Below are 25778 nucleotides of genomic sequence, written 5' to 3'. Positions count from 1 at the left end.
CAGGCTCCCTGCAGGGAGCCCGATGTGGGACTGGATCCCAGGACCCCGGGATCACACCCTGAGCCGAAGGCAGAAGCTCAGCTGCTGAGCCACCCAAGCGTCCGTATTCTGGGCGAATTGATCTTGCTCCTTCTCAAATCTGCGAAGCTTGCCCCCCCTTTAGGATGTGTATTTGTTCTTTCTCATCTCTCAGTCACAACAGCAACCACAGCACATTTTGTAGTACAATTTTTAAGCATGATAAGTTATTTTCTGTTGAAGTTTACAATCAAAGGTACAGGAAATGGTACTGTTATAATGATGTACTGTTCACTGAAATGAAAGGCCCATGGCACACAGGTCCTTGGAAATTGCTGGTGTCCCTGCTCCTTTAGCACATCAGGAAGCAGCAGCACGGCCCCAATGGGCAGGCCCTCAGTCCGTGCTCCATCCCAGTGCCTCTCTGGTTTTGCAGTCTGACCTTTCATATAAGCTCTCTTTTTCTCAAAGGAAACTCACATTTATAAATGACCACTCTTTGTTCCACCTGTGGAACTTTTTCTAAGTAAACAAAGCATGTAATGGTATCTTAAGATGTGCTCCTGTGTGACAATTTTGTAAACTTTTGTTATGAATTTTTATTTCAAAATGCAAGTTTTAATTTAAAAAAAAAAATAGGCATCGAATGTCTCCTTTCAGGATGCCTTTCCCAATCAGCCTATATAAAGCAGTCAACCCCTTCCCTTTCTACTCAACTTTTTCTGCACTTACCTCATAGAGTGATATGCTTTTTTGTTTATTATCTGTTTTCAGGGAAATCAACTCCACAAAGGCAGAGACTTTGCTTTTGCTCACTGCTGAGCCATCAGTGTCTCAGTGTGGAGACATCAGAGGCACTCTGTCTCTTGTGCCCTAACCTGTCTCTGACCTCCCTGGCACATTCCTTCATTCATCCTCTGGGCTACCATCAGAGTGATCTTCAAAAACCCACATCTGCTTTTCTCCTTTCAGCAGCCCCCTCCTTCTCTACCATGAGGTCCAGTCTCGTGTTGACTAGCCATTGCCCAAGGCCCTCCAGCTACCAAGTAGCAGAGCTGGGATTCCAATCTGGCTTTAACTGCCTTCAAGGATCCAAACTCTTCAAAATAATATTTTCCAGAAACACTGGACTATATTCAGGCTTACAAAGCACGGACCTATTTCACACCTCCAGGCTTTGGCACATGCTGTTTCATCTACTGGGAATGTTCTTCCACTTTCTTACTCACCTTATAAACTCCTACTTATCTTTCAAGACCCAACCCAAACGTCACTACCTCTTGAGACTTCACTATTCCGTCAGCCCAAATGAATCACCCCATTAACTGTCCAACCACAGTAATTTACACATATTTCCCTTTTTTGTGCATTTATTGCTCAAGGTTGTGACTATTTACTTGTCTTTCTTCCACACTCAATCGATAACTATTGGATAATATTTTAGATACTTAAGAGTCCATTTTGCTGCTTGAAATGGATAAATTTCACGTGGCAAATGTCCATTTCTTTACCATCCTAATCTTCAACTTAGCTTCTCCCAAGTCTCTCTAGACTCCTAACCTATAAGCTACTTAGAGCATTTGAAAGGGGTAGCATTTAGGGATTGTTTTCAGGTCCCAGAGACCAGAAATAACTGGCTAACACAAGACAGAACCTTTTTTTTTTTTTTTCCTTTTGGCAAAGCCTGTCCAGGTCAGATTTGGTGGCTCCACAGCCATCAATGACTCATTTTTACCTTTTGTTCCGCTATTCATATTAGGTGGCTTCCATTCCCAAGACTGCCTCAGGGTCCGTGATGGATGCTGGAGCTACAGTCATCACATTTTTTTTTTTTTTTTAAGTGAGGAAGACAGAGAAAAGGTCATTAAAGTCGCAGAACGGCTGTATAAAATTTTCTAGATTCTTGACACCTCTTGGATTTGGTCCTACAAGCTCATCCTGCCACAGCACAGCTGATTAACACTGATTATAATTGTGTGAAAATATTTTGCTATAGGTGGAGGTTATTTTAAAATTAGCCACAGATCCTTTGCTACTCTTCCCATTGAGAGGTGGAGTGTGTATCTGCTCCACGCAAATCTGGACTTTATTTTGACCAATAAGGGATGGCAAGAGTGATACTCTACTATGTCCAAAGCTAAATCATAAAAAAAAAATCATGAAGCTTCCCCCTGGCTCTCCCAGAATGTGTGCTCCAGGTTAAGCCAGTTGCTATGCAAGAAGCCTGAGTACCCTAAGACTGCTATGCTGGAGAGGACACATGCAGTGGCTAAGCTCCCGACCAAAAGCCAATATCATCTGTCCAGTCGTGTTGGATGTCCCACCTGACATCTCAGCACAACCATGTAAGAAGCCCTGTGAGAGACCTGCCCAGGTGATCCATCCCCTAATTCCTGCCCCACAAAATAGCGAGCAAAGTAAAAAGGATTGTTTTAAACTTTTGGGCTTGGGAGATATTTGTTCACAACAACAGACCACTGAAACACTATCAGAACTGATAATGAAAAAATAAATAAAAAGAACTGATTATGGCCCGTCCTGATTGATGTGTGCCAGTCTTCACCAAATTATTCCTTTCATACAACCCCTCTGGTAGGATCTTGCCTGTTTGCACTCATAATGATCTATCAGCAAATTGCTGCAGCAAATCTGTTGCATTATAAATCCAACAATACTTCTTATTAATTTCTGTGAAAGTTTTTTCCAGTTTTCTGTATTTCTGAGCCTCTCAGTCTGATGTTTTATCTACAGAGCAAGTGGGTTACAGACATAGCTGCTCTCTCTTAGCGTGCAAGGACACATTGCCTATCTCTCTGGGGAGAAACCCGCCTAGAACAATGATGACGGTTTGCAGGTTCCATCAACTCTTTGTTGCGTGGATAGGAGCTGGTTATGCACCACAATGTACGGTTGCCACGTGGATTATTCATTAAAAATGTTCTTTAAAAAAAAATTCTCCTTGAAGACGTCATGCTAAGTGAAAAAAAAAAAAGTCAGTCATGGCAGGTCAAATGCTGTTTGATTCCACTTATGTGAGCTATCTAGAATAGTCAAATTCACAGACACACAAAGTAGGATGGAGGTTGCCAGAGGCTGGGGGAGGAAGAATGGGAAGTTAGTGTTTAATGAAACAGAATTTCAATGAAGGAAGATGAAGAGTTTCTGGAAATGGATGGAGATGGATGGAGATTCAACAATGTGAATCTACTTCATGCCACAGAGCTGTACACTTAAACGTGGTTAAATAGTAAATTTTATGGGCAGTATATTTTACTACAATAAAAAGATGTTTTTTCCCCTCCATTCCAATGGCCCCCATAAGAATCAAGACAAGCAGAAACAGTCTTCTAACAGATCAGATAACAACCCTTTGAGGGGTATAAAACAGGATGATCTCCCTTCTGGCTTAAAAGCTCCCCTGCCATAGTAAATAGAAAGATAAATATCTTCCTCTGGTCTGATGACATTGTTTTATTATCACGAACCAGAAGTGGCCTCAAAAAAAGTAGTCGCTGTCGGTATCTAACAGCTGTCAAAAATAATGGTTTCACTTTAGTAAAATTAAGCCAATTGTTTACGGGAGCTAGTCTCCATTCATTCAGCTTCATTTTGCAAGGAACTCATCCATGGAGTTCCATCAGAAAGTTCAGTCCCTTGGTCAGGGCTGCTGGGGCCGTCCCACTGATGTTTTCCTCCAGCCACTGTGGGTGATTAGGAAACACCAGCTTTGAAATATTTTCCATGCCAAAACAGTGTGGAGCTCTAGGGACTCAATTAAACATTTGTTCAAGTGCTGGAGCACATTCAAAGCAACTTCCTAAGGAAAATTTTGGCTCACCCTCGAGATGCCCCGCAGCCTACTCTGAGGAAAACTCGGGTGGTCTTCATTGGTGTGAATACACTGATTTGCTTCTGCCTCTTTAGTAGAAGGATGACAAACTTAGCATTTGCGCAGTTGTTATCCAAAGCCCGTAAATCTGTACTCTATGGTCCAAAGTAATACCAACACTCTGGGCTCCTGCCAAAGGGAATAATCTTAATTTTAAATTATTTGGCTCCAGCTGAGAGGAGTGTTATATAGAGAAGACTGCCTAGTGGGTATGTTACTTAGTGTTCAAGGGTGAACCCCCAAACACTGAGTTATACGAGCTTAGTCTACAAAGACTCATCTTTACCCAAGTCTTCATTTTTATGGGAGGTTATTACAGAAAACAGGGCTGTGATATCCCTGTCTTTTTTTTTTTTTCTTCTATAATATTTCTCTTAGGACACTACCTGTTACATTCCTCAGTGCCCTTTAGGATAGACCACATGGTAAGTGTCTTTTATAACTTAGTTTCACTTGAAAATAGGCATTCTCTGCATTTTTCAACAGCAAGATTGATGTCAGTTAAGGTTTTTTTTCTTTTCTTTTCTTTTCTTTTTTTTTTTTTTCTTTCTTTACCTTGGCTGCTAAGGAGCTCAGAGCCAAATCTGAAGCTTGATCTCTCTAATCATGTTAACTCTTGGGGTTGCCTTATTTCAAGTTTCCGCCCTTTTCTTTTCTGGTTTTCTATTTTGGTTTTACCAATTTATTTGAAATGGTGTGTTTTTAGTCATGGACCACCCATATCCCTTTTGGAAAGAAGTAATAAGTAAAACATACTTAACTCATAACTTTTAACTCCATTTGATTGTGTCTCCTCAGCTCAGCCTCAATTTATAGGAATTGACCCCAAAAATGAGTGTTCAAGAAACTTAAAAAAGAAGAGAGTGATGAAGGGAACATACAGAAGGTTCTAGAAGAGGCAGCATGCTAAACCCATATCAAGGACTGTCTTATGGGGAAACAACCTTTAGCAAATTCCTTCACTTAACCTGGAGCCCAGGACAGAGCTGAAGTCTGGCCAGAGTGAGCTTAATAAATAAAAGGCAGTCCTTCAGCTGGGAGGGATCCCACCTCCCCAAACTCCCAAGATTTTATTTAGCTCCTATCTTCAGGCATTTACACTTTCTACCTCTTGCACTGTTTAAACTTTCTTCCAGTCTCCAATCACTAGACTGGATGATCTGTGAGGGTGGGAGCCCTGAATTTATTCATATTCTATTCCTTGCCTGATTCTTTCCTGCCCTTTCTACCAGAAGTTGGTTCAAATATTCATTGAATGAAAAATAACTCACTCGTTCACTTATTCACCCACTAACTGAATGATGTTCTTTCAAAGGTTCTTTTGCATGTGCTATTTACTCTTGGGAATCTGCTGTCCCTTTCTCTGTAGTGTCAAACCCTGGATATTTGCCCAGACAGGATACCAAGATCTAAGGAGCATGTGACATTCCTTGCATTGCTTTGTTCTCCAATTATGATCAGCCATAAAGTTTCTGATAAGTAAATGGATGGGTCTCAGTAGGTCCACTCTGTTCCTTTCCAAAATTATCTCCGTCCTGGAGAAGTTCATGTTCCAGAATCGCTAGGCTTATTCATCTGGAATGATGGGCATGGACAGACTTTGGAGCACATTCCTAGAAGATTCGGTTTAAATACCAATTTGTAGGAGTGTGTGCCCTTTGTGATTTTCCTACAAATAGAAATCTGCTGTACATTTTTTAAAGGGGGGTGTGTGTTGTTGTTTAACCCACTGGCTGAATCCTGGGCCTTGGGGATGAGGGTGGGGAGATGGGGGAGGGTGTGTATGTGTGCAGAATTTATAAAGGAAAGGCTGACAAGCTGACCTGCGAGCACAAATACATAATGTTACGTCCGCGGGGGCAGGTGGAGGCTGCGGCTCCTTAATATTCCTTCGGTGTCGCGAATGATCCACTGGTTGCTCCGGTGCTTAAGATGCCTTTTGTATGGGATGCCTGCGGGGCTCAGCGGTTGAGCACCCGCCTTCAGGCCGGGACGTGACCCTGGAGACCAGGGATCGAGTCCAGCATCGGGCTCCCTGCACCGAGCCTGCTTCTCCCTCTGCCTGGGTATCTGCCTCTCTCCCTGTGTGTGTTTCTCATGAATAAATAAATAAAATAAATTTAAAAAATAATAATAAAAAATAAAATGGCTTTTGAGTGTCTTCCCTCCCCCCAGCCGCCCCCGCCCCCGGGCACCTGGAGGTGCAGGCCCAGCGGCCCCGCACCCCCCACCCCGGGCCCCGCCGACCGCGCGGGACACCGGACCTCGCGGCATGGGGAGCGCAGCGCGGGCAGCCGGGGGCTGGGGGCTGGGGGCTGGGGGCTGGGGGTGGGGGCTGCCCCCGAAGCGGCCTCCCGGGCCCCCCCCCAGGGTGTCCCCGCAGGCTGTGCCCCCAGGGGAGCCCCTCCCCGCGGCGGCGGCGGCGGCGGCGGCGGCGTTGGCGCCCGGGCTCGTCGGGGGCGGAGCCGAGGGTCCCTAACTGTCCCGCTGCAGCTGCCGAGCCCTGTGCGCGCCCCGCTGCGCCCGCGCGCGGGACCGTGGGACCCTCACCAAACCCGCGCAACCTGAGGACTGACATTTGCATTTAATGAATGCAACATGCAATGAATGCAATTTACGAATATCTATATTTTCAGACCCATAAAAACCACCACCACCACCACCACCAACAAAAAACACAAAGAAACGAAACCCCGCCGTTCCGAAGAGGGGAGGGCTGGAGGGGGGCGGGGAAGCGGCGTGGGGCCCGGCCGGCCCGGAGCTCTAACCCGCGAGCCGCCCCCGCGGCAGGTGCGCGCTGCCGGCAGACGCGCTCAGGTGGGCCGCTCGCCCCCAGACGCAGGACGGAGCCCGGCTCGGGAGCAGTTAGCCGGTGTCAGGGAATCCGATCTCAGAGCGATTAGGGAGTTAATTCACATAATAAGCAAATCATCGAGCTGACAGATGAGTGGATGAACACGGACAAATTGTTCCGTAAAATATTTTGATACTGATTGTTTTATTAGTAATGTTAAGCCTCTTCACGGTTGTTTCTGTTTCTCGGGACTGACATGTTCAACAATGCTCCCTGCTAAAGAAATAAACCAAAATGGTGTGAACTAATTGTCTCCGTCATTTAACTGTAGGGTCTCATTAACATTATGAACGCGATTATTGATAATTCTACCGGTCAGGGTTTTTTTTTTTTTTTTTTTTTCCAGTAGCAAACGTTACCCACAGAGGAGAATATGCTAACTTAAGGTGGACTCGAGTCCTACTTTGTGATGTTTAGAGGTTTGTGGAGGGTTGTTGCATCCCTTAGACCATCAGAGAATGTAAACTGCAGGTGTCCCATCTCTGAAAAGCAGTCTTACCTATGATTAATGATTTCACAAAAAAAAAAAAAAAAAACAAAACCAAAAAACAAAAACCCAAAACCCAACAAGGGATATCATCTTAAACATAGAAAAATATGTTTCACTGAACAAAGAAAAGGAAATTGTAATTAATTTTTCATTTTATCAAAGAACGCTCTGTGCGATTTACTGAAGGTAATGATTTCCAGTTTTAATGGAGCCCTGTACCTGTAAGATGAAAAATGGCTAATCAGCGTTTTGCCGATAAAAAGAAACACGACAACTTAATCCTTTAGGTTTCAAGTAAAGCTTCATTGTTGAGGAAACTGTTCAAAAAGGAAAGTCGTTAAGCACTGAAGGGGGGTGCTGTATATCACAGAAGTAGGGGAAAAGTGAAATTTGAAATTTACCTGGCATTATCACTTTCTCTCAGAAACGGGAATCTTACCTGTAGGGTGAACTGGATTTGGGGAACAGGTGAAGAATTGGAAAAGAGGAGGAAAGAAATCAAAGAAATTTTAGTTTATGAAGAACCACATAAATATGATAATAAGATGTAGACCCATTTTTCTTGTAACGAATAAAGTACAATACTGAAACTTGTTTAATTTTCCTGCAACCAGAGGAAATGTTGAAGCAACACCATGTACACCATCCTGGCATTCTTTTTCTTGGCACTAATTTAACTAAAAATATGTTTCCTAGTAAGAGATGTAAGAAAATTCAGAGACATCACTGAAACAGTGTTGTTTTGGAGAGGACAGCTTTGCACCTGTAGCATTAATAGCCTTGATGATGCTGTGGCATGAGGTTGTTAACATTAGACCAAAAGTCAAATTTGTCTTTCTGTTTTAAAGAAGAATATGAGAATTTGAGGTATTTCAGAGGAGAGCACCACCAGAATTAGAAATGTTACATTAACTGAAAGTATTAAAGAAGGTAACTTAATGACCCTGGTAAGCGAAATTCACGATTGCTAATAATCATTTTCTGTGATTTAAGGGATACCCTGGGAACCCTAGAGTTGGGACATATTAAAAGATCTAGAAGGAAGAAATGAGATTTCAGTGGCGATGGGAGGGATGGAGGACATTAGTATCTGAAGACTTTCTTGAACACGATGTTACTGAATAGTAACAAGTCACCAAGCAAAGCATTATTCCTTCAAGACTGTATTTCGAATACCCATTTAATGTTTAGAAATTTCTTGACTGGCTCGAGAAGAAAGCAGGACTTGAGGGTCCTTCTGGTTGTTCACTGTGACGTTCTTCATACAAATTAAACACGTGCAAGTGCATTCCATTAAGATGTTATTTTATTTTCTCCCTTTGTCATTTTTACCTGTATTCTTATAATTTATTCACATTTTTAATTAATTAATTAATTTATTTATTATTTTATTATTTTTTTAATTTATTCACATTTTTGTAAGACTAGTCACCTACTAGTTTGGACTGACCACATAAACTTTCTGAGCTTCTCATTTTCTTCAACTCTTATAATAGTTCCTATCTCACAAGTTGTCATGATCAACAGTTATGATGATGAAAGTAAATCATGTGTTTAAAAGGTAATTATTAAGAGAAACTCCCTACAAATTTATATTATGGGTGCTGACTTCCTCTCTCCCTATTTTTATTGCCATGTTTGATTGCCTTTTTCCAAAGTAGCTAAAAGATCAAGAGCACGCTTGCTTTTTCCTTGCTCGGTTTTAGAATTGTAAGTGAATTGTTTTTCCTCTTGAGAAATGGAATGAAGACACTAGTGGAGACCTACCTCTGTTGAGCATGCCTGGAGGAACACATTCACTATGGAAAGCGGACATCAGAATTCCCAGCGGTGGGTCCCATTGATCCAACACAGACCCAATGAGTCAGAACTCCAAGGGTGGAATCCAGAGATCCTTGTTTTGAAAAGTTCCACAAAATCACATGCGTGCCCCCAAATCTGAGAACCTTGCCCCAAGAGTTAAATGTATTACCTTCCTTCTGTAGCCAGATACGCTAGTTGTGCTTATATGTTGAGATGACAGAATTAATCTAGCTTGTGAATGGCATCTGCACCTCCCCACCTTCAGGGAGATTGCAGACAGCCCATGTCCTCCGTTACTTGTGAGCTGTTCTGTCTCGGGCTCCTTCAAACTCAGAAAGGCTGGTAGGTCATGGGGTCCCCTAGAGATCTCAGAGCCTAAACTTTCAAATTTTAAGCTAGTCCTTCGACCTGTGCTTGTTCAAATTCTCCCAAACCCACTCTTAATGAAGAACACACTGGTGGGATGGGCAGGGGAGGGAATGTGTGTTGTATCTGCGCTGCTGGAGTTGGCCGGGCCGCTTAGACCAAGGGAGGGAGAAAGCAAAAAATATGAGTCGTGATGGCAACAAAGGAAAGGTGTCTTGCGGCGTGGAAGGACCAACCCTTGTGTCTAATGGGATCCCGGCATCCTTCAACACACTCCCTGGCCATAACAAGATCTCAGGTGATTCCTGAACTGTCCTTAGGGAAATCACGGTGGCTCTTGTAGTTCAGTCTCTCCCTATGTCTGCCACAGCAGTGTGATTGCTTTCCTTTCTTTAACTTTCCTGTGCGTGTGTACATGCATTACATGTGCGCAAGCACACGCATGCACAAGCGTGCACACACACGTGCCTTCAAGTCAATAAACGTTCCCTGCTCTGGCAATCCTGCTTCCCTTCTGTGCCAGGACACAGACTCCTCTTGCCTCCCCAGAAGCAATTCTGTTTCTAAGAGCCAGTTCCTCAATCCTCTCCCCAAATTCTGTCCCGCCTTCTGTGGGGGACTCACAACAGCATTAGGGGTTATAAAATCTTGGCGCACCTGGGTGGTTCAGTGGTCGAGCATCTGCCTTTGGCTCAGGTCATGATCCCGGGGTCCAGGGATGGAGTCCCGCCTCGGGCTCCCTGCATGGAGCCTGCTTCTCCCTCTGCCTGTGTCTCCGCCTCTCTCTCTCTGTGTCTCTCATGAATAAATAAATAAAAATATTTCCAAAAAAAGAAGTTACAAAATCTTATTGTCTACATCTTTTAAAGAGACAGCCCAGGCAGGACAAGTATGGGAAGGGTCAAGGAACTCCCCAGGTTTGATGCTCAAATGACCCATGTGGGCACATAATTCTGGGCCTGAAAATCAATAACCCAGAATTTTGGCCCTTTTGATTTCTCTAATCATGAAATGGGAGACTAAGTATGTATCCTGATAGCTAGAGGATTCGGAATAATGTCTAATGTCTACCCAGCGCGCTGAGTTTCTGTTCAAGCTACCAGCACAAAGTGTTATTTCAGGATAGGATGAGGTACTTTGCCAGCACATATGAAACACGTTCAGAACATTAGTGCCTTCCTTCTTTGTTTCAGGAATCCTGAAGCCCCCCTGCCCCTGAAATAGAGTGGCGGCTAGTGTCTACTTCTGTATGAGGCAAAAGCCCCACCTGTTACGAAAACGTTGTGACCTTGAGAGGCTGGAGGTTTCATGTTTTCTGTTGGTATGAGGTTCGTGAGAAGTTGAGAGGGGCCACACGTTACTGGCTTATGTTGATTCTCACCCTTACTTTACACAGAAACACAGCTGAAACTGAGTTTTGCTTGATTGCCGTCTGAAACCATAATTCACCTCAAGTTCGCTTGAAATTGCCCTTACCTAGTTTAGGACTTGAGGCAGGTTCATTCGGAATTTTATGAGCTCCAGCAAACCTCTCTGTGAACTGGGCCTGCATTTGAGGTTTTGATGCAAAAGTTTGGAGTTTTCATTCGGGAGCTTTGTGAGATCCTTGGCCATCTCGGGCCATGATCTGAAATCCCATCTCACTTCAGAGCATATGGAGTAAAGACAGAGACCTCTATGGCTCTCACTCACTCAGCACACCTTCGTGCCAATGTTCCTCTATCCTCAGCAGACCTCACTAGATTTCTACAGGGAACACTTTTTTCTTTTTCTTAAAAAAGAAGGAGAAGGAGAAGAAGAAGAAGAAGAAGAAGAAGAAGAAGAAGAAGAAGAAGAAGAAGAAGAAGGACATTAGATATTAGTCTCAGTGGCTGCTAGAAATAAACTGGTCAAAAAGACCATCAATTTCTTGACACTCCATTACATATGTGGAAGGATTGCTTCCAAAGTGTTTGCTTTCACCACCCTCAACAGACATGTTTGCTGCTCTTGAGTCCAATAAACACCCCAACTGTATACCGTATTAAGATCTTATACGATTATTTCCAACTATGTAGGTAACTTCGCAAGAAGGTTCATTATGTAATATCAATTATAAAAGTCACAAAAATTCTAGTGAGTCCTTGAAAATACTTTTCCTGAATGGTGGCGGTAGTTATAACAAGGGAGGCAACATAAAGTTGTAGATGTTAAAGTCTGGGGCTTAGCCGTTGACTTTTCCCTATGCTAGTTAGTGTCCCAATGTGAGAATCCATTTCCATTACAAGCTCTCATTCATACTTAAATGACTCTCGTTTTTATGGTGAACTATATTTTGTTGCTGCTTTCAGTATAGGTAATAGCAGATCATAAGATGAAATGGAGCAAACCCACATAAAATAGAAAAATTTCTATTCGTTTTGACAACAGGGAGAAATTCTCGTTTCCTTTGGTGAATAATGCAAATGAAGGATTTTTCTCAGTGATGGAGCTTTGGGAGACATCTGGCTGCAAAGTATTGGGTTTTTCCAGAGACCAGTGCTTTACGATGGATTCCCAAGTTATTTCTCCAATCCTCAGGAAACAGATTAGCTTTGCAGCATAGCTTTATTTATTCAAACATATCAGAAATCAAAGTGAGTTTGAACTGGTAAAATTCTGAATTGAAGATTATTTGTAAAGAAATGCATCTGGATTCCTTTTAAGGATATACGGTCATTGAAACATAGCTAATAAAGTTTCTAAGCCAAATCCTTTGAAGGAAACTCTTTCATGAGTAGAAGAGACAGCTGAGAATAAATTATAATCAGCAAGTCAATTGTTTCTAATAAGTGGGCTCCTGAAAACTGTTTGTTCCTTTAAGATTTGAGATTCTTCTCGAGTGCACTTTTCACTATTAATTTTCTGGGTACACTTTGTGCTCACAGGGAATGTAAACGCATGCTCCTACCCAGCTTCTGAGTCAGCGAGGCTTGTGGGAAAGTGGGGGCGCTACCCATCCCGTAGGCTGCTGCCTTGCTGGCTGGTTCATGGCCCGCCACATTCTCTGGGTTCTCTTCTATTGCCATCACATCCCAGAGTGCACTTTCCCTCAACCCCCTTGTTCTCTGGGTCTCAGTGGGCTCACTCTCCCAATCCCAGGTCACTGTCCAGCATCAAACCTTCTCATCCGTCTTTCTTTCCTCCTCCCCAGAGGAATCCAGCCAGTGATTTCCCAGCCAATCTCCCTGAGCCACCTCCATCCCTCTCTGTTTCCCCTGGCAGGCGCTGGCTCCCTGGGGAACTCATCTTTTGCCCCCTGGCCGAGGCCTGGTCTCCCAGGGAGCCTATTCACCTTAACCAGCCTCCTTTGTCAATTGGTGATCCCACCAGCCCTCTGCTCCCACGCCTCCCGTGGCCCCTAAGGCACACCTCCTGGCCCAGCCTTTGGAGGCCTTCACAGGAGCTGAGCCCTCCACCCCCCTCCACACTGTGAGCTCCTGCTCCTTCTTGGTCAGCCTCACACTGCAGCCCATCAGATGACTTGCTGTTCCCCAACACACCAACGGCCCTCCAACCCCTTTACATGATCTCATGCCTCTCCCCCACTTTCCTCTCAAAACTTTAGCAGTCCTTCGGAGTCAAAAACAAATCCTGAAGTTTCCTTACAGGCATGTCACTCAGGGGAGCCCTGGATGTGTTGGCAAGCATGTGAGTGTGGGCATCACGGATGCTTGCGGACCTGTGGCTCGGGGAAGGCCTGGCTGTTAGCAAAGGACGTCCACCCGTATTATCTCATCAAATTCCCACACCCAGCTCGTGGCCGAGGTGAGCAGCCTCCAACCGTTGGCGATGAAGAAGCTAAATGTGGGGAGGCAGGTGGGATGACCCAATGACTCCCAGCTAGAAAGTGACAGGAGGGGATTCCTGGGTGGCTCAGTGGTTTGGCACCTGCCTTCGGCCCAGGGCGTGATCCTGGGGTCCTGGGATCGAGTCCCCATTGGGGTCCCTGCAGGGAGCCTGCTTCTCCCTCTGCCTGTGTCTCTGCCTCTCTCTCTCTCTCTGTGTGTGTCTCATGAATGAATTTAAAAAGAAAATCTTAAAAAAAAGAAAGCGACAGGAGCAGGCTTCACACTCAGGCCTTGTGACAGCAGCTCCAGGGTGTTCTCACCCCTTCCCCAGTGACCTTGTCTAGTGGGACAGGGACGTGGGTGAAGGCATTTCTGCAGCGGAGGGGGAAAGAGGCAAGGGCGGGGGGTCACAGGAGGCCTCTGGGAAGAACAGAGGAGGGATCACTGCTGCAGGGACACTGACCTGCTGGTGCTGCAGGAAGGGGATGGGGCGTGAGGCCCTCTCGCTCCCTCTGCTGAACTCCTGTGGCTTTTAGTCTATCCTGCTCAGGCACCGGGTAGCCATCCGGGGCTGCCAACCGGTTATTTATGTGTTTATTTCCTCCCTTCCTGTGAACACCCTGCCCCAGAGCAGAGAGGATTAAAGGTGGCTTTCAACTATCGTACATTGTGCAAGGAGATGCATAGGACAACTCGGTCTTAGCCTCCCTCACTCGATCCTGAGCCCTGAGCACAAAGAGGAGGTGTTTTCCATCTTCACAGGAACCATGTGTTTGATATGGGGCTGGATTGAAGGAGGACGGTGGAAACCCAGTGAATGAACACCTGGGGAGGGAAGGACATGTGAAGGGTCGGGGTGGAGGGGTGGGGGGGGCATGGTTAAACCAGTACAGGATTTGATATTTCAAAATCAGGTGCAACCATTAGCAGGGGGAGGCAGATCTGTCTGGATTAACATGATGAGGAGACTGTGATATCCTGGACTGTGCGTGTGTGTGTGTGTGTGTGTGTGTGTATGTGTGTGGTGCTCATAGAACAATTAACTCTGAATGCCTCTGGGAAAAGTAATGGGATTGGGAAAAAGTGGGACTTTTATGTTATAGTTCATATCCAGAGTTTTTTTTTTTTAAGATTTTATTTATTTATTCATGAGAAACAGAGAGAGAGAGAGGCAGAGACACAGGCAGAGAGAGAAGCAGGCTCTATGCAGGGAGCCCGACGTGGGACTCCATCCTGGGACTCCAGGATCACACCCTGGGCTGAAGGCAGATGCTCAACTGCTGAGCCACCGAGGGGCCCCCAGAGTTTATGTAATTCTGCACAGTTTTGTATATGTTGTAAAACGTATTTTACAATGACTTTGTAGGACTTTTGTGTGTCCAGAGAGTTTGGTAATGCAAACCATATCTAAGGGCTAATGCAAGAGTTTCGTGTTGTCTAGTTGCCTTAGCCCAGCCAGGGTTTAAAAGAACCGTTCAGTCTCTCCCACATGCTGAATGTCTTCATTTAACTTAATCCTGGAGATTCTTTCCAGTTTGTGATCAAACCCACCTCTGAGTCCGACTTCCTTCCCTGTGTTGCCTGTCCCCCTGCCCCCGGGGGGGCCACAAAAGATGCCCCACACATGGTCTCCTGGTCTCCTTTCTGGGTTCCCTTCTCTTAGGACTTTTAATGGCATGTTCCGGTCCCTCTTGGTTTGGCTCTCCTTCTGCTTGGGACCATCCCCTTGGATGCAGCCCAGCTGCTTCCCATAGGCCCCCCAAGGGAGCATTGCAATATTGTAAACATAGTTGAGAGAGTGCAGAGGCGTCCCTAACAAGGCAGGACAAACGTCAAGCCTATCTGTGAGGTGGCCAAAGTCTTGAGGTCTTTGGGTGCTGGTGGTAACCATGCTTTATGATTCAGCTGTGTAATGCATCGTCCTGACCACTGCTTTTGACAGAGTTTCATTATTGTGATAAATAGCGTGGTTAAAAGAGCCAAGCACAGTTCCCACTCAGGTTGCTCTGTCTTTATTATACCGGGACGCCCACGGTTCCTAGAGGGGCTTATCGTCCGCTCTCCTAACTCTCCAAGGAAAACATGTAGAGCCTGTAAAATGATGACATAGTGTGATTTGAGACGATTTAAACTTTTATTTATCAATTTCTATACCGGTAATCCCAACCGCTTGAAGTATATAAAGATTTTATTTCATGTTCTATTAAAATAGACCTATAGCACTTCCTCTAATTTAATGATTCAGGTGCATATAATATTAAAACATTGGAGATCAGACATCTGTATATGCGCTTATTGTTTGTTAGTGTATATATAGGTTACAAACATATCAAGTTGTTTGATGAAAACGTATGTTTCTGGATTTCATTTTACTTCGAGGAATGAAATCTGAAACAACTCTGAGATTATTTAAGTAGATTATTTAAAGCATAACATTGATCATGCAACTTGTTTGGTTTTGTGTGTGTGTGTGTTTCTCTTTTTCTTTTCTTTTTTTTTTTTTTTTAATATTTAAAGGCCCATGAGTTGTTTGACCCTAGAAACAGAGATTTTTGGCTTCTAACTTGGTCTGATATTCATTAACAGCTGTTCCTTCCTTATAAACAGAAGAACTAGATAGGGATGCCTAGCAGAGAGGTCTAACTCCGTCCAAATCTCATGCTTCTCTCCCCCAACCCGCCCGTTCTCTTTCTCATATGGTAACCAGTTAGCTTTTTTTATAGGATTCGTTAACTGTCAGTTAAGAGGGAAATTAAATTTGGAAATCTTCCCTTTTTGGACAATCCCAGGGGTTTGTAGAACTGTCTGTGATGAGAGACCATATTTATCCTACGGGAAGAGCCTTAATTCTTTGGAGCTTATTTCACATTTTGTTTTGTTTCCTTGATTAGTCGAAGAAAACTTTCACAGGTCAAGCAGGCTTTTTAAAGAATGAAAGATCTAATTCCAGGGCAAGGCCCACGGTATTTGTGAATGAATGGAAAGTTAATTGAGGAAAAGGACAGGGTGTGTTTTATTCGTTTGTTAATGTAAGTGAAGCTGATAAGCAAAGAAGTAAAACATTATTGAATTCCCAGTATAGATGCAATGTACAGCTCAGGGAGTTTAGTTAAAAATATAGTAACAACTTTGCATGGTGACAGGTAGTAGCTAGATTTATCGTGGCGATCACTTGGTAACATATATAAATCCGGAATCACTATGTTGTACACCTGAAACTAATATAATATTGTATGTCAACTATAATTAAAAACATTTTTTTCAGGTATGTTTCTCACCTTATATCAATATCTGGATTGCTTTTTCATGGTAATTCCCAGGATCAGAGTTGTGTTTTGCTTGGTCTTTTAAAAACATATTTTACTATATAAGCTTCTTTCCTAGAAAAGTTTTCATAGATAGTGAATGGGTTTATTAGATCTGATCAAACTTTGAACATTGACACTTAAGCTTAGTAAGATAGTCAACGGTCCTGTTACACATTCCTGGACGTTGTACAATTCTTTATCAGATGAATGATTTCACTTCTGCTGGATGTGACATTATGTAAAATCTGAAAGTTCCAAGGGAGTGCAAATTGCAAAACTGGAGAATTGACTTGCTGTAATGTTCGATGACCCTCTTCTTTTGTTTCCATTTTTAGATTGGTTTTGGTTTTCTGAGAATTTGCACCCTTCATTTTGGAACTCATTATTTCAGACTCCAATCATTCTAGATATGAAAGCTGAAACTATGGAATTCTTTTATGGTTTTAACTTGATCATTCCCTTTCACCTAGAAAAAGGCAAGAATTTGCCCCGAAGCCAAATTTATGGAAAACCTTGGTAAAAACGGTGAATATTTTGTGTATGCAGTGATGTCCAGAGCGGCATTACCTTCAAGTTTTATAATATGAAATGTTCATGCCACTGTTCTAAAAATGCTAATCCTTTTTTTCTAAGACTCTTCATTTATTTCTTCAGACAAGAGAAGTAATTTGCAAGGAGGTTGGGGTCGTGATAATATGCAGGGGTTCATGCTTTAGTGAGAGTTCAGAAATGGATTACAAATAAAAGCAGTTCAGTTTTCTCGTCTGCAGAAATAGGAAGTTTGTGGTTTTATGAAAGAAAGAAGCAATAACGTGCTTACCTTGTAAGACGGTGAAGCGCAGCAAGGGATTAAAAACATATGCATATGAAAATGTGAAGATGATTGTAAGAAGACAGCATCAACAAAAAATTTCATGAAGATTAAATGTGAGAGCCCACTGAACATTCTCCCTTTGGTTATTTGGTCTTTAAAGAAAATTACAGAACATGGTTCTCACAGATTTTGTGTGTTAGGCTCATCTCTGCTGCTGACACTGAGTGATCCAAAATAAGCGCTTGGATTCCTGTTGCTTAGTCCTAATCCCTTGGCTGCTCTCAGAATTTAGGAAAGATAAAGTTTGTGGTCACACACACACACACACACACCCCTCTAATCCTTATATTTTCCAAAGTAACTTTGAGATTCAAATGTTCTTCCTCTGGTTTTTTGTTTTGTTTTGTTTTTTGTTCTTTTTATCCCAAACTGCAGATTACACCTATTCCCAAAAGGTCTGTTAAACTCTCTCTCTATAAGTTTTCCAACCATCTCCTTGTCTCTCAGCCTTTCAATCTGGTCCTCATATGTTAATTTTGGCCTTCCTCTGGTCAGGCTTCCTGTCATGGCATCCAGATAGAAAGAATAATACAGAAAAGAGGAAAGTAAAGAGATGAAAATGTCAACAGATAGGGAGGAATGGAAAGGAAAGATTAAGGCAATTCCGTACTACAAAGGCAGAAAAAAAGAGGAAGAATCTGGGAGGGTTAATTATACTGGGCCTGTGAAACACTTGAGCTTTTCAGAGAAGGCTGGTAAATGAGGAGCTGGTCAGCAAATGGAGAGGGAAGTTACAGTTTCCCCTCAGAGGGAGAAGCTCTCCTGTGATGTGGGGGTTCTCTGCAGGGACCAGCCACAGATGGCACATGTTCGGGAGCCCCGGGGCACACATAACCTCAGGCCATCTCTTGGTTGTCTAAAACCTTGGAGTTTGGGGCACCTGGGTGGCTCAGTGGGCTAAGCATCCAACTCTTGATTTCAGCTCAGATCAGGATCTCAGGGTCCTGGGATCCAGCCCCGAGTCTGGCTATGTGCTCAGTGGGGAGTCTGCTTGAGATTCTCTCTCCCTCTCCTTCTGCCCCTCCTCTCGTCTCTCTCTCTTTCTCTCTGTCTCTAAAATAAATAAATCTTAAAAAAAAAAAATCTTGGAGCTTAACCGAATGATGAAATGGGAATCCTCAGAGAAGATATTCCTCTTCTTCCTAGGACCAACAGCCTGGATTCCAGGGCCACTCTGGATCCCCCAAAGCATCCTAAGGTCTCTTTTCCAGCTATGAGTCAGTACCTGAGGGTGCCAAGGAGAATGAATGGCCCTTGGTAATGGAGGTGGTTCTTCTGAGATCTTTCTGATGCTTCCAGGGTGATTCCAGAAAGCCTGGTCTAAGTTTAATAGGCTCATCATATATTGTTGTTGGCTCATGGCAGACACAATGTCCACCTGTTATCTCAGCTTCATCTAGCTCATATAAGAATTACTGTATAATAAGACTGTAGAGAAGGGAAATTTTTTTTTTTTAGAGAAAGGAAATTAAAAATATTCCTGAAATACAGATAGCTTGCTAATTTCATTACATTCTTTTCTATTTGTAATTGTCCAAAGGGTCTTTTTGAAAAAAAAAAAAAAAGATTAATCAGAAAAATGACAGCTAGACTAGAAACTACTACCAAGCACGAGGTAGTATGAAATGATTCATGTTATCTTATGAGGAGATAATATGAAATATGAAAATGTCATTTAGTATTTTTAGCAGTGTCTAACAACAAAAGGACGGAATGAAGAAAGAACCTGTTTCCTACGTGTTTATCTAGGTGAAAAAAAAAAGAGGTAACGTCTCCATGGGTTTTGGATTTGAAATTTTGTTAAATGCAAAACTGAAACTCTTGGCTGCATTTAAAAATGTTCAGTTCTAATGCATGAGACATATGTGGAGTCAATACAAAGTGAAGTGGAGGTAAATGTGGCTATAATTAACATCCCTTTTGACACGTTTGGACTACGATGATGCATTTCCATATTTTTTTAGCTGAAAATTTAATGAATTCACAAAACTATTTATAGATTATTTAAGATATAATCTGTACATAAGGAGTCTAATGTTTCTGTTGTTTTTGTTCCTTACGTGAAGCATGTCAAGTTTGTATTTTTGCTTCCTGGCTTTGGTCAGATGCTCAGTCTTGAACTTGGAAGTCTTCTGTAATAAAATGAAACAACAGTTGACCACAATAAGATATCATACGCTTCTGGACCAAAATTCATTCTGATTTATGGAGCAGACCTGAGTGTTATTGTTTTAACACAATGTAGTAGCTTATTCCTAAAGATTAAGGGTCTTTTTTTTTTTTTTAAGATTTTACTTATTTATTTGATAGCAAGAGAGAGAGAGAGAGAGAATGAAACAGAGAGAGAGCACAAGCATGGGGAGCAGGAGAGGGAGAGGGAGAAGCGGGTTCTCTGCTAAGCAGGGAGCCCTATGTGGAACTCGATCCCAGAACCCTGGGATCATGACCAGAGCCAAAGGCAGACGCTCAACCAACTGAACCACCCAGGTGCCCCACTAAGGGGCTTTTAAAAATAAAGCCAATTCCAAATATAATGTGTGTTTGAAAGTCATGAGAATGCCCATTGTTCAAATATTTTATCTCTTTGGAGATAATTTTCACTTTCTGGTTTCCTTCTCCTCCTTCCTCTTCTTCTGTCCTTCCCTTACCTCCTCATCTTACACAAATCTGTCCAATTTGGGGACCGCTTGTCCTTTATAAAACACTTTGCCACTCTGCCACTTACTACCTTTTGGATTTCCTTTCATGCTCCTGTACGAATAACCAGATAAACAATGCCTCCAATGTAACCCCAATGAAGTCAACATACGAATTGCCTCACTTCAATTGAAAGGTAGAAGCAGGTTCCCACCTATCTGTTTTCAGGTAACTGGCTCAGATTCCCTGCTAGGGTTCACGGAAGACTAATACAGTCTGATGTGTTCAAACTTTAGAGTGGAAAGAAGAACAAAGAAACTCGATTCCTTTTGAGATGGATCTATTTCTTTAAAAATTAATCGTTCATTAGTAGGCAAATCCAGCTTCAATAAAATTTTAAAAAATTAATTGCTATAAATTAGAAATGTTAGGAAGAACATGAAAACTATGTTGATGTAAAGTTAGGCTCTTGTTATGTGATGCAGCTCCTGGAGACCAGAAGTGGTTTAGCAGCACCCTTTAAAGACACTGGGTCAGCCTACAAGCACTGTCCAGGGCCTCCGCAGGACGTGGTGAGAGCACACTATGAGAAGACACCAAAACTCAGAGTAAGTAATGATGGGATGACAACTCCCTGATTCTAACCCCAAACCTATACCCTGTGCTCTGTATGCAGTGGGAATTGCAGACAAACTTTACATCATCGGTTCTAGGATACACTTCCCCACCTCCTCACTTTACCTACTTACAGCTTAACATCTTTGAAATCTTACAATAATGGTATCAAATAATCATGGTTGGCCTGGTGGAAGTCCTAACATAATTGTTTTTGCCTTTGTTCCCCTAACCTTGAACTTGGTTGACATTCTGGAAGCATGACTGGATAATTGCAACTCTTCCATATTTTAGTCAACAAACTGTTACAAGATAATCTGAGAGAGAAATATGAATTCTGGCTGTTGTCTAAAAACCTTCCTTTGATCTCTTGAGATCAAGCAATTACCAGTATTTGCAGAAATGGGTGTCTGTGACTTGAAAGAAAATCCAGAGATAATGGTGGAGCACACTTGTGCTGCAAAAACAACATTTTTGATAGCACAGAGAACAATATCGTGTGTGGAGAAAAATTCTGAATTGCAGAATTAGTAAGGAGAATTAACACCGAGTGAAGCAGCTTTAGGATTACCTTCACCAACCGAGTTTCTGTGTATTTTCCTTTCTTACGTATGCGAGCCAACAATAGATGATAAAGAAACATCTAGGTCTAAAGAAGCTTAAGTGAACTCTAATAAGAACAAAATGGAAATTTTGTTTTAAAACAGTTCTGTGTCATTTAATTGACCGTACTTTTTTTTTTTTCTTAATTATACCTGACATGTTGGTTAGTCTTATAAACAGTGTTAACTTGGATTTAAAGGAACACAATACGGTTCTGTTCCTTGTGGAAAGAAAGGAAAAGAGAGGCGTGGACAAAGAGAAAGAAGGCAGGGAAAGAGAGTTCTCTGTGACTTTCTTATGGGGTCTTTCTATTGCTTCCTGCCATGTGGAAGACCAAAGCTGCAACTGGCCAATGGTTGAATCTAAAGATAGCATAGTCACGTATTGCTCTGTAATAATAATGAAAATGAGCGTGCCAAATACCTTCAAAGTCAGAAGATATAAGTAGGAGGCCAACAGTGTTATTTATCTTCTGACCCCTCTGTTGACCATCCACACTTGGTGTTCCTGGAATGTGTTTCTTGGCAATTTGCAACTATGGGCAAATGGACGTTTGATCCTGTGGGGCTGGGCGTTTATTTTTACTTCCACTTTCCATTTTTACAAAAACTGAAGCCAACCAGTGCCTCTTCTCAGGACTGAGTCAAGCCACTGACTTTCACTGTGGAGAAATAACTGTAGTCCTCTACTTCTGCCACTAGACAGTGTACTCTCTCTATGTTCAATGCACTGACAGTACTGTGCGTCCTTAACTCTGAGAAACTGGCTAGCCACTAGAGAGGTAGCCCTATAAATAACTGTAAACACTAAACGTAAAGGGACCAGTCAATATTTACTACGGATCCTATCTGGGAGGTCCTCACTGTCTTAAGTGCTCATCTCTCCTGGATTTGCTCCAGGAGCCAGAGACAGAAGATTCTCAGGAGGAACATTGCATTCTTATGGCTCAGTCTTTTTTCCTGGGAAGTGAATGATCTAAACGGCAGATGAATTCATTGACTCTTCAGACTGTAGGCACTGGCCCTCCCCTCCCCGCTGACCCAGGAATCCAAAGGCAGAACTCCCTAGTTTTCTGGAAGTTTGGGAAAACAGAGAGAGATATGAAGCTACTTATAGATATTTTTTAAGCAAACAATTGATACATATTTATAAATAGAAGGAGTGAGATGTAATGGAAAGAACGTGACTTTGACGTCAGATCTGGGTAGGCGCCAAAATTACATGGTCTTGGGCAGGTTATCAAACCCCTCTGAGCCCAGTTTCCTTCTCTGTAGCATGGGAAGACTACAAGACATAAATTGATCACTGGGTTGTGGTAGGAGCTCAGTAAATATTTACTTCTGGGGAAGCGAGTGACTATTGGTATCATTGATTTTATAAATCACTTCTCCTTAGAATGTGTGATATTATAAATAGTGCTGCAATGAGCGCTTTTGTACATAAATCTTCGTCTAATTCTTCGGTTTTTTCTTAAAATGTGCTCCTATCAATGAAATCACAAGATCAAGGGTATAAATATTTTTAAAAAGGGTTTCAAAGCATAAAAGGCTTTCCCGAAAAGTTTATATCTTTCATTGAGTAAGAGACTGCCTTTCTCATCTACACCTCATGGGCATTACTTTGAATTTTCATGTCTAACAGTGTATTTTATCTGATATGTGTTTTCATTAGCCTTTTCGATTACTTGTGAAATTAAACTTTCTCTGTTGTTTATTAATCATTTGTGTTAATCACACCATTTCATGAAAGATGTATGATGATTCATGTCTCATGTAGCAAGACTTTATACATACTAGAGTCTGATTCTGAATCAATTATGTCTTCCATTGATGTATCTTTCCAATTTTGTACCAATATCATCTTGTTTTAATTATCATGACTTTCCTCTGGGTTTGAATATGTTTTGAAAAGCCTTCAGATCACTGAGCTCAAATAGTAAGGCATCATAAGATGTTGGGGAAAAGCAGCAAGAGAAAATAAAGGATTAGTGAGACGGAGACTAGATAGTGACAGAATGGGGGGACACCTGGACATTTCCCAACGATCTCCAAAAGCCTGGAGATAGGATTTGGAATGCTCCTGAAACCCACTATGGCTCGTGACAGAGATAGACAGATGGACAGGGAGACGGGTATCTTTTTCTCTCTGTCCTGACCAGCCTCAGTGACTAGATGCTGGGTGGTGAGTAGACCCCTTGTACATGCGTTCAGTTTTCGGAAGTGATTTTTTTTATTCCACCAACAAATCTGACCATGTCATTGTTGTGTTCAGAGCTTTTCACTCTTCGCCTGCCATTATGTGAAGAGTGAACTCTAAAATCGACTTACAAGGCACTGAATGACCTGGTCCCAGCTCTTCTGTCCAGCCTCATCTTCTGCCATGATGTGATGGCGGGAGACAACCTGGATTTCCCCAGGTAACCCTCCCTGCTCCTGCTCCGTGCCCCTGAAAGTCTGGCTGCAGCTGAGCCCCCCTCCCTCCAATCCTGGTTTTTTCATCTGAAAGATCCCCACAGTCCTTTCAGTTTCCATTCAAATACAATCTCTTTAATCAAGTCTCCCCTGCTTCTCCCACATCCTCTCCTGGGTGCTTTCTACCTCCTTCCATCAGAGCAATTACATTATTTCAAATGTATGTGCTCCCTGGGGCCAAGGACCGTGTTGTTTCATCTCTGAATCCCTGATATCTAGCATGGTTCCTGGCATAGACTGAGTGATTAATGAAATGTTCTCAAATAAATAATGAGACAAGAATTGGATCTTGTATGCGGTGTAACAGATACACCCACTTTTTTCCCCTCCTGAGGAATGTACCAGAGTTAGAAAGCAAGCACAATCCTGCAAAAAAACTTTTCAATGTAATCTTTTTTTTTAATTCATTTTTTTCTTTTCAGTATAATCGTTTGAGCTTTTTTAAGTTTGTCTTTTGCGGTTGCCTGAGGGGCATACTTGAAGATTTTTCTCCATACATCTTTTTGTGCTGTTGTTTCCCTGCATACATCTTATTCGAGGATGTGCAATGATCGGAAAGCTCTTTTTTTGCAGAAAGGAAGCATGTGGCTGGGCTAAATGTGGTTAATCCAAAGAAGACTAGCGATATCTCTGAAAAGGCACCGCAGTCCTCCAAAGAAGGGAACCCTACATATCCATCCGCTCACTCATCAAAAACACAAGCAGGACAAAAGCTATCAGCACCTTCTAACCACAAAACTAAATTATAAACTTCCAGCTGCCAGGCATCACTTCAGATAATGCTCGCATTTCTGGCTTTTCTGAAGCTTTTACACACATCTCAATTTGGGGGCTAGAAAAAAAAATAAGGCACATCTTAAGTCTATAGCTGCACACCCTCCCCCCCCAGCCCCCAGCCCCAGTCCAGCGCTTCTGGGGACAATCCCTGGGAAGTGGGCTAGACAGGAAGCAGAGCTACCTCGCACTTGCACAAGTTGTAATAGCCTTCCAGATCGTGTCTGTGGTCAATGACTGGCCAGAGCTGGCCAGCCTCCAGCAGGCTTGTTTAGACTACTTGATGAGTTGACACAAGCAACGACTCTTTCCAGTGCTATTAGTGTCTGAACATTAACAAGCAACAGTGTTCAGTGAGACTATTAAAGAGAAAAGGCATTTTAATCTTTGTTTTGGAAGCGAGCCTTCCAAACAAACCCGTGGTGAGGGAACCCTTGTGAGCTGGCCGGATGGCAACAGCGGTCAGCAGGGCCTGGGCTGAGCTGTCACAGGGATCCTCAGCTCTCAGTCCCCATGGCAAGGCTGGCCCGGGGGCAGAAGGGAGGGGACGCCACCCTTAGAGAAAGAAAACGCTAAATCCACCCTGTGATGAATTTTCAGCACTCTGTCAGCAACCCTATCCGCTTAAATTCCAGGCAAATGGTTCACAAAGGAGTCCCTCACCTTTGCTCACTGCAAAATAAACAAACCTCCGGGAGAGAGGGTGTCTCACCTTACAAGGAAACCCTTGCAATTCGGAGAGTGCTGGGTTGGTATTTAGAATCAGGGTTCTGGGAACTGCTGTGGCTCCCAGGTGTGTCACCCTATATCAGTGACGATCTCAACTGCAAGTGTAGAGAGGGTGGCAAGAATGTGACACAGGAGGCAACAGCTGTCTCCAGGAGTGGGCATTCCAGGCTAAAACTAAGGCAAGTGTTTCACACACAAAGGAGAAATGTGCGCTGATCTTGGCTTTTTTTTTTTTTTTTCTTATTCTTTTGTCAACAAACATAAAAGCAGAGAAGCCTAAGATTTAGAGTTTGGAGGGAATTCAGAGGTCTTCTGCTGTAAGATCAGCGAGTCTGTTTTGCATTCTATTAACCCAGAGAGTTCAGATAATGAGAACTCCTATCATCGTTTTTGTCGGATAGTAACGACTATTTAATTTTTCCCCTTGGAGATTTATAAAATTAAAATGACCAAAGTTGAATCCCGTATGACTCAAGAGTGGTTGGTAGGATCTATGACATTTATACTGATGGAGTATGCATCAGTGTTTATTTTTAAT

This window comes from Vulpes vulpes, chromosome 16 (genome assembly GCF_048418805.1).
Source record: "Vulpes vulpes isolate BD-2025 chromosome 16, VulVul3, whole genome shotgun sequence".
NCBI lineage: Eukaryota > Metazoa > Chordata > Mammalia > Carnivora > Canidae > Vulpes > Vulpes vulpes.
The sequence above is the reverse complement of the archived record's forward strand: the minus strand, read 5'-3'. Positions refer to the sequence as shown.